A 9,597-nucleotide genomic window follows, 5' to 3' on the forward strand; every position below is an offset into this window, starting at 1 on the left:
CTCTGTTAAAAAGACAGATGTGCAAATATCAAGCAGAAAAAAGAATGCTGTAAACAGTATCCCATGCAGATGTGAGGTGGGGAGGGGAAGAGGAGAGGGAGGAAGGGGAGGGGGGAAGGGATGTTTTGGTAAAGTTACATGTACAGTAAAAGTCAAGTTAAAAGATAACACATTTGTGGAATTATAAATTATACAGTCTTTCTGGGAGGCCAATCAGACCGTATGTATCAAATACCTCTGGAGTATTTATATCTTTTGTCCCCAAAACAGCACTATGCATTAACAAAAGTACAAAAAAAAATGCACAAGAGCAGTTTTATTTATAAATAATATTGAAAAACTGAAACCAACATGTCCCCAAATAAGCAAACATTAATGTTTTTAATAAGGATTTTTTCTATTATTTTTTAATATTTATTTACTTATTTTGAGAAAAAGAGACAGCATGAGTGTACACGTCGGGGAGAGAAGCAGAGAGAGAGAGGGAGAGAGAGAATCCCAAGCAGGCTCCTTGCTGTTAGCCCGGAGCACGACACGGAGCTCGATCTCACAAACCTTGAAATCATGACTCGAGCCGAAATCAAGAGTCAGACGTTTAACCAGCTGAACCACCCAAGCGCCCCCAAACATTAATGTTTTTAAAAATATTCTGCCACCATTAAGATAACCATGTTTTGGAAGAATATTGAATATTCACTACCTAGGGGAAATGTTTATGGTTTATTGTTAAGTGATAAAAGTCGCTAACAAAACAAGATGTTCAGCAAGATACCAATTCTATAAAACTGTGTGTGTGTGTGTGCAGAAAGAGAGACTACAAAGACACACATTAAAAATAATGGTCATCACTGGCTGGGGAATTATGGATAATTTTTATTTTTTTCTGTGTTTTTCCACATTTCCTAACTTTTCTACAATAAACGTATCTTCCCTTTGTAATCAGAAAAAAAAAAAAAAAAAGCCTTGTATCCAGAAACAAGCAAATCCGCGGTGCTGTCACCAGCATGCACCTGCCACCACAGTCCCCCTGAAGTTAGAAGGGACGCAGCAGACTGTGCAGCCACTAAAATGTCCATGCGGCACCCACACTGGACAGACTATGGCAAAGAGCGCTCCCAAACCCCCCTGCCCGTCTCTCGGGGGGTCGGCCCACTGCACCCACACCACCTCTGCAGGACGGATCCCGACAGACCTCGCCGCAGGCACGAACACCAAGGGGTCTGGAGGAGCGCAGCTGGGCACCCCTGCTACTCCCGGACGCAGGAACCCAGCCAGGCCCGCACCTGCTTCTGCCTCCACCTCTACGCCCGGCAGGAGCGCTCGCTCCACCTGCCCCTACTTTTAGAATCCTCTCACGTCTGCCCACAAAGACTGAAGGCCCCTTTCTTTGCGCTGCATCTGTTTTGGGACGGCAGCTCCCCCCCTTTTCTAAGCAGAAGAGCCTTCTATTTTATTTTCAAAGTGGGTTACGTGGTGATAAAAAGGAACGAAGCACCGATCTGTGCTTCAAGACGGATGAAAACATTAATCTTAGTGAAAGAAGCGAATCACGGGAGACCACATGTTGTAGGATTCCATTTATCTGAAATGTCCAGGATCCATGGAGACAGAAAGTAGATGAGAGGTTTCCAGGGGTTGCTGGGGAGAAAGGACGGGGAGTGACTTCGAAAGGATATGGAGTTTTTGCAGGTGATGAAAATATTCTGGAATTATATAATGGGTGATGATTGCACAACTCCGTGAATACACTAAAACCACTGAATTGTATACTTTAAAATGGTGAATTTTATGGTATGTGAATGACATCTCAATTTTTAAAAGGTTTTAAGTGGGTTACAGTTAGACTTTTAAGTGGTTACCATCAGACTTTCCAGTGGGTTACGATTAGACTGAGGCACTAACCAGCCCATGAGTTCCCATGACGCTTTGGAGTCAGATGACTGGAAATTCAAACATCACTCTGACACCTACTTGCTGTGCGAGCAGGTGCAAATTCCTTAACCTCTCTGTGCCTTGGTTTTCCAGGCTGTAGAATAGGAATAATCATGTCTAGCTCACACGAATCGTTGAGAGACTGAAATAAATCAATGCAGGCAAATCCCAGGACCTGATACAGAGCTCTGTAAATGGCAGCTCCTTCTCTTTAGCTGGCCGGAAGATTCCTGGAACTTCAAGCAGAATGAAACCTGGGCCTTCGCTAAAACGTCAGTAAAGTCAAGCAGGCCCTGGGCACTTGTCTGTTCTCACAGAGATACAAACGGGCTCGAGGGGCTAGATGTCAGGGCACACCCCGTTATCAGGCTTAAGGCCTGCCTTGTAACCAGCAGTAAACTCCCCATCACAGTCCAAAGCGCCTCATGTCCACGGTCGGGTTTGACCTTCTCTCAACCATTAGATAAGTGTTACTATTATTAGCCTCAATCAAGGATGAGGCAATGGGAGCTGAGACCAACCAGAAAAGGGGACAGCGCTGTGACTGGCATCCAGATCAGATTGTCTCCGCTGTTCCTAATTTTGCTCGCAAGGCAGCTGCCCTCTTCATCCTCAGCCGTCAGGTCACGGCAAGGCTGGCCGTGGGCAGAACTGGTGCAGAAGTGGCCGTGCCATGACCGGACCAGGCAGGCGTCACTGCCCTGATGCACCACATCCGGCCACCGAGCATGGAGGCAGGGGGCAAGGGGCAGGGCAGTGTAATCCAAAGGGCAGCTGGAGGCCAGAGGGCCAACAGCAAAGGGAGGGGAAAGGAGGATCAGAATTCAAGGCATGTGAGGGTCAAGGGTCAAACAAGCGAGATCAATCAGAGGGTACGTCATCAATTCAGCCAAAGCAATTCACCCATTCTCAGAGACCCTGCAGAGTAGCTGCTTGTGCTCTTCCCGGAGAAGGTCTGGTCTCCAGGGTTTAGCCAGAGAAGCGAGAAAAAAACCATGGCACTTCTACAGGTCTAAGGCTGCTGTAAGCACTTCACACTCTCGTGACTCTCACCCAGGGTCTGTATTATTCTCACCCTCATTTCGCAGACGGGAGAACCACAGCACAAAAGGAAGCTAGCTGTCCAGGAACCCACAGCTTAGTGGGGCCAAGGCCTGAACCCAGGGAGCCGGCTCCAGGGGGCGCCCACCCTCAGCACCACGGTGCCCAGGAAAAGGTGGATCCTACCACTAGAGCTGTGGTCCAGCGGGGCCACACCCCCTCCTCTCTGCCCTGAAATGACATGTGACCCGAGGCACTGCGTTTCAGGAAGAAAGGTCTGTCTGGCAACTACCAATTTGTAACTCACTGATACAATCGGAAGGTTTCCAAGAAGGAATCAGGTAGAGCGGCCTCCCAGCTGTCCACGCATCCATGTTCGCAAGAAATTAATCTCTCTTGACTGAGCCTCCAAGAAAAATGGTTAAGTCAAAGGCGTGGCTTGTCACCCCGCCCCCCACCCCCCTGGGTGTCTTGTGGCTGCATCCCTGCCATAAATCAAAGGCCGTGCTCCCCTTTCATCAGGTGCCTGCAGATAATTCCCTAGCGATTTCCCTGCTGGGGCTCAGAGGGCCATGGCCTAAAGGGTTAACATCTCATTTCCTCTGTCTTTCAAGCCTTAATCCCCATCCTGAGCTGGGTGCATTCCAAGCCCACCTGGAGCAGGTCACGACGAGCCCCAGCCCACGGCTGGCCCTTCATTTCCCCTGGCAGGAGATTAGATGGGGCGCCCATTAATCACTCATTACTTGGGTCCTCACTGCTGGCCAGCCCTCAGGCAGCCAGCCAGCTGGCTGGGCGGGTGGGGCGGGCCCGCCTGCTGCCCAGCCCAGGTCGCAGGCTGCCCGGTGTCACTAGACAAGACACCACAGCGTCAGCCCGGCTCTCTGTCCTCGGGACCGCGCCCAGGAGGAGAGGGGCCCAGGGACAGCACTGTGGGGCACCGCATGAGTGAGCGGCTTCTGCCAGGCTCGTTGGAGGGACGTGCGCAGCACGTTCAGTGGAAAGATGAGGTGAAAAGAGTTGAGCAGGCAGAGGCCGCTCTGCCGGGACAACTAACCACGAGGAGGACACTTGCTCCCTGTCTGGATCTTAGGTTCTTCCTTGAGGATTCTAATGGGAACCCAAGGAGGGAGCGGAGAGGGGAGAGGATGTTGAGTGGATAACTCACTATTATTATTATTATTATTATTATTATTATTATTACTGCACAGCGGAAGGGGTTCATTCGCTGGATTGGAATAAAAGGTTGCAATATTTGGCCCTTCAGACACAAACCCCTGGACTTGAGGGGGCCTGAAGTTTTATATATACACATATATACTACGTGTATATTTATATATATGTATACAGAATATATATATAATTTATATATATTATAAAATAATATATATTATTTATATACATTTTTTTTTCTAGCACACAGTGCCTGCCAAGCCCTGACCGGGTACATTTGTCTTACCTAGACAAATAGGATGTGGCCTGGCACTGAGCACCCAGCGCCGGTCCCCCCACCAGCACCCCCAGGCTTTGGCCATCCCTTTGTCACACGTGGCAGAGACCGAAGAAGGGTACAAAATAAGGGCTTGTAGAAGAAAAGGGATCTGTCGGTGAGCAGACCCCACTCAAGAGAGGGAGACAGTGGCTGGCACGACACGGTCAGCCCTATCTGGGGAGTCCCAACCCACTTCCTACCCTAGGAAACTTGGGGCTCTGGAACCAACCCACCTGACCCTTCTCCCTCAGCACTGGCTCAGGCCCAGAAATAAATTCACAGTGAGCCTCATGGGGGCTGGGCTTGCACACCTTTTCGGGGAGAGGTGGGGAGCACGCTTCCAGGAGTGAACTCAAGACCCCTTTGACCAAAAGAGGGCTCTCTGCCTGGCCTGGGCCATGACAAACCAGCACTCCCTCCTTAGAGTCAAGGTCAGAGCTCCTGTTAAAAAGGACCATGCGACCTGGGATAAAGCGGCTAATATTATTAACTCACCACCTGTCCCTGGATCCTCATTGTTAAGGCAGCCGAGGGCAGGGGTCCTCAAAGCCAGTCTGTAGAACAATCACTGAGGCAGTCTGACAAATGCCAACTTCCAGGCCCTGCCTCCACTCTGGAATCTGAGCGTCCTCCCAGCAGATCCTAATCCTGACTCAGATGTTCCAAACACAGCCCTTTCAGGAAACAGGGATATAGTGGGAAGAGCACCTGGCTTAGAGTGCTGGGTTCTAAGGTTTAGGTTCAAAACCCGAGTTGTTGACCTAAGGCAGGTAAGCTGGAGTTTTCTACCTTGTAAAATGTGGATTATGCTCTCTCCCTCGCAGGTTGGTGGGAGGATTAAGGCACCAGGCGTAGCACACCCCAGTGCTCACGAACCGCGACCTGAGCATGAGAGCATCAGGCCAGCGAGGCTCCGGAAACCGGAGAAGTCAGTTCTGAAGGGCCCCGGAGAGAGAAGAGAGGGCAAAGAGGCCCAGAAATGACGCCCCCAGCGTCAGTCCACGGGTCCTGCAGGAGGAGGGGAGAGGGGTACCGAAAGAGGGCAAGAGGCCGCCCAGAGCTTCCCACTGACGTTCCGCCTCCCCAGCGCCAGCCTGTGGTAGGCGGTAGCTCCTGGCCTAACGCTGCCAATCCGTTATTTTCACAGACAAGAGTCCATACGGACGCGAGAAACCTTTGCATCCACACCTACGTACATAAATACCACAGTTCTGCACGCACAGAAAAAGATAAAAGGTGGGAGAAGTAGAGACAAGAGGACAAAGAAGGCAAAGTGGGACTGGAAGGTCCAACCCAGTTGCATTTCCAAGTCACCCGGTGCTGGTCTCGGGCTGGCACTGTGCTACGCAGCCCGGAAAGGTGGAGGGAAGAGAAGCCTCAGGGCGCCTGGGACAGGCGGCTGGCCCGCTAGATGGTGTCCAGGCTGAACACACGGTCTGTGCAAAGGCGGCGGGGGAGCGGGGCACCTGGGTGGCTCAGCCGGTTGAGCGTCCAACTTCGGCTCCTGAGTTCAAGCCCCGTATCCGGCTAGCTGCTGTCAGCCTGGCAGCACAGAGCCTGCTTCGGATCCTCTGCCCCCCCTCTCTCCGCCCCTTCCCCCGCTTGCACTCTCCCAAAAATAAATAAATATTAAAAAAAAAAAAAAAAAAAGGAGGCAGGGGAGCACTTCAGATGGGTTCAGGGAGGAGAGAGACGGGTGTGTGCAGGAGGGGCTGAGGCACACTTACCCAGCAGAATTTAGAGGAGCAGACGGGAGGTATGAATTTCCGAGCGGCAGTTAGAGAGCATACAAGACCACCACGAAGACACTGGGTACATCAGGCAGGTAGGAGGTGTGCTGCTCTTGGATCAGCGGACTTGAATTAAGACAAATCCTAACTGTCCAGACGAAGCCTGGCCTTGTCCTGGCCTATCACGTCCATTCCAGCACGTTCATATCGCTAGGTCTTGGCTGGAGCTCTTCCCTCTGCCCGGCATGCCCCCTCTCCTCCCGGCTTTCCCATCTCCTTGAACTCCTCCTCAGGCTTCAAAGCCCAGCTGTAATTTTCATAGCTCCTCGCATGCAGAAAAAAACTTCTTCCTCATCTGTGTCTCCTTGACATGTTGCACATCACCGACGTTTTGCATTAGTTTCGCGGTGACTTTTTTTTTTTTTTTAAACATCTTTTTGTCTCCCCGGGTGGCCACTTATCATCTGTTAGCCTGTCAACGAATCCAGGGCAAGGATATTGTCCTGTGCTCGGTTTAAGTCTCAGCACATAGTAATAGTCCCTCGAACACAGCAGATGCCCAAAAACATCAGCTGGAGAAGAATTAAACAGAAGTGAATGCAGGGAAGGGGGGGGGGGGGGCGCGTTGTGATTTCTTGAGAGGAATGATGTGGCGAAATCAGAATTTTAGGAATATTAATCTGTCAGCATGAAAGGAGATGGATTAAAATGAAAAAAGTAACTCGTGGCTGGGAGTCAAGAGGCGAGATGATTACTGTAATGTGGACAGGGTTTATGGAGGGGGCAGAGGGAACGGAGACAGGAAAATGAACCCCTGTGATATCACAAAAGAATGTGGACAGAACTTGGTAATGAATGTGCTCTAAACGTGGGGGACAGGATGGGGCTCTCAAACCCTGAGGCTGCCTGCCAACTGGGAGGAAGTGGTGCCACGGAGGGAAATGTGGGGGACCGAGAAGGATGGGGCAGTGCCCAGCCACTCTTTAGGATAATTGGATGCAATCACAATCAGATTTCCAGGCAACACAACAAAACAAACAAACAAAAACCCCAAAAAGCCTCCAAGCCAAAATATCCAACCCTGATCTTACTCACAAACCCTGGACTGTATGTTATTTTATTCATTTTTTCCTAGCAGCCAGTTAGATTTCTTACTGAAAGAAAGACCTGCTGCCTGCTCCGGTCTGGGCGTGGAGGTGATCACGGGAGCTCATCTGACCAGCCCTCTTCACAAGACGGCAAGCCAGGTGGCTTGTTCAGTAGAGGCTCCAGTATTCTGATCACCCAAACTCATTTCCCAGGCCGGGACCTCTGAGAAATCCCTGCTCCAACCCTGCAGAGCTTTATAGGAAAGTCCCAGGACTCCCATCTGCTTCCTCGAATTAATTCCAGGGCTAGGATTTTGTTTTCTAAAGGAATTCAACTATGGTGCCAACAAAAATCTATAGGAATTGAGTAGTACTGTATTTCAATCACGTTCTGAAAATGTTTGCATCTTTGTATATCGAGACCCAGTAAGATCCCATAAAGTCCTTCATCACCCCTTTATCAATGAAGTAAAGACATATGCAGGTTGTGCAGGTTTTAAGAGCTGTGTGATCTTTGAAAAATCGGTACATTATAATTCTGTGCCTGGGTGCCTTCAGCTGTGCAGGACAGTTGGACAAGATGATTCCTTAGACTTGCATGTCTCTTATTCCAAATTCCAACAGGCATCCCACAATCGCTTCAGCTACCCAGGTCCGAGGCTTCAGATTCACTTACTGAGCGGAATGGGGTGGGGGTCGATCACAAAGGAGGCAGAAGAGACACAAGCATGCACATTTAACAGGCAGTAGGGAAGGCCGGTGGGAGGGGGCGGGGGGGGGGGGGGGCGCTGGGTGTGGGCTGCTTAGCAAACACCAGACCCGCAATTTCCAGATGCTAAGTGGGCCTGAGAACGCCCTGAAATCCCCTTCCCAAGTTAGGGCTGATGTTATTTAGAAGAAAGAAAAAAAAAAAATACTAACTTCCAGATCTCTAAAGCTCCACGAGCTACTTCTGCAAAAGCCAATCCTATAAACGCGCCAAGGGGCTGCAGGTACTTGGGCTGCATTTGAGGAAGTGTCCGGAGTTGGCGGAAACAACCCATCCACTCCGGCTCTCGCTGGCGCGGGGCTGCAGCGGCTTAGCTCAGACCCACACCAGGATTTGAGGCTTTCTAGAAAACGGCGTGGCCGAGGCCCCGGGCTGGGGCTCGATGCGCGCCGACCGAGACCGGATCAGCTCTCCGGCCCGGGGCAGAAGGAAGGCGAGGCAGGGGTCGGGGCGCACGGGCCGGGTGTGCCCTCGCCGGCCCCCCTCCGCCCCGACCCGGGGAGCGCGGGGCCCCGACTACAGGACGGCCCAGGTTGGCTGTCTCTAGAGTTTCAGAGTTGGAGAGTGGAGGAGTGCGTGCTGGCGCCGGGACACAGCAGATCCCCCGGGAAGGGAAGAGAAGGGAAGGGACGGAGAGGCGGCGCAGCCGTCGGCTGGGACCAAGGGCGCGCTGGCTCCCCAAGCCCGGTGCGGGCGCAGCCCCCCGCTCCCCGGACACACCCACTGCGCCCGCCGCCCGCGCCGTCGCCCCGAGGTCCAGAGCGGGCCCGGGAGGAGGACAGCGGCCGGGCCGGGTCGGGGCCGCGCGGGCGGGGCGCAGGGGGCGCGGGCGGCTCTGCTCACCTGGCGGTCCGCGTCCCGGAGCGGCCGGCGGCCGCCTCGCCTCGCCCCCGCGTGCTTCCCGGCGCCGGGCAGCCCCGAGCCCGCCGCATGGACGGCCGCCGCCTCCGCCCCGCGCCCGCCCTGCACGGGCTCCCGCTGCGCCCCGGTTCGGCGTCGGGCTGCGCGGGCGGCCAGAGGCTCGGGCGCGCGCGGAAAGCTGTGGCTCGAAGTTTGCGACCGGGAGAACCGGGATCCGCGCTCCCTCGGTCCCTCCTCCCTCCCCCACCGGCGGCCTCCCGCTGTCATCTGGAGCCGCTCCTGCCGCCCCCTGGCGGCCGCCTCGGGAAGGAACGCCCTCCCCCCCAACCTCCCGCCGTGACCCCGGAGGGGGCCCTTACAAACAGGAGCGGGACTGAGCCCTGGGTCCCTGGGCACGGGGAGAACAGACGTCGTCCAGGGAGGGTGGCGAGAGTGGAGTGGAGTGTGGTCCGGGCCGGCCAGGACCCGCTGAGGGAGAGGAAAAGGGCTGAAACCAGGAGGTAAAGCAGGGCCAAATGGTGGAATCCCTCTTTCATCTTCTCCTGGGGTTTGTGGGACCATTGAAGGACTGGGGTTCAGGAGGGACGGGGCATCCTTGTGTTTGGAACAACCATTCCAGCTGCAGCAGCCGGGGGCTGAGGCTGGAGCAGGGAGCCAGCACTGAAAATTTCTCTGTAAACCAGA

General features: G+C 53.2%; 1 protein-coding gene across 2 annotated transcripts in view; it reads right to left on the minus strand.

Moving 5' to 3' along the window:
• The window catches only part of THSD4 (thrombospondin type 1 domain containing 4), a 571,917-nt gene extending 562,765 nt beyond the window's left edge, over nucleotides 1–9,152 (minus strand). For both annotated transcript variants that reach the window (XR_009606663.3, XM_060620985.3), the window contains exon 1: nucleotides 8,896–9,152. The gene's annotated coding sequence lies outside the window, so the exon portion shown is untranslated. The remainder of the gene's footprint in view (nucleotides 1–8,895) is intronic.
• Between the last annotated feature and the right edge of the window lie 445 nt (nucleotides 9,153–9,597).

This window comes from Panthera onca, chromosome B3 (genome assembly GCF_046562875.1).
Source record: "Panthera onca isolate mPanOnc1 chromosome B3, mPanOnc1 haplotype 2, whole genome shotgun sequence".
NCBI lineage: Eukaryota > Metazoa > Chordata > Mammalia > Carnivora > Felidae > Panthera > Panthera onca.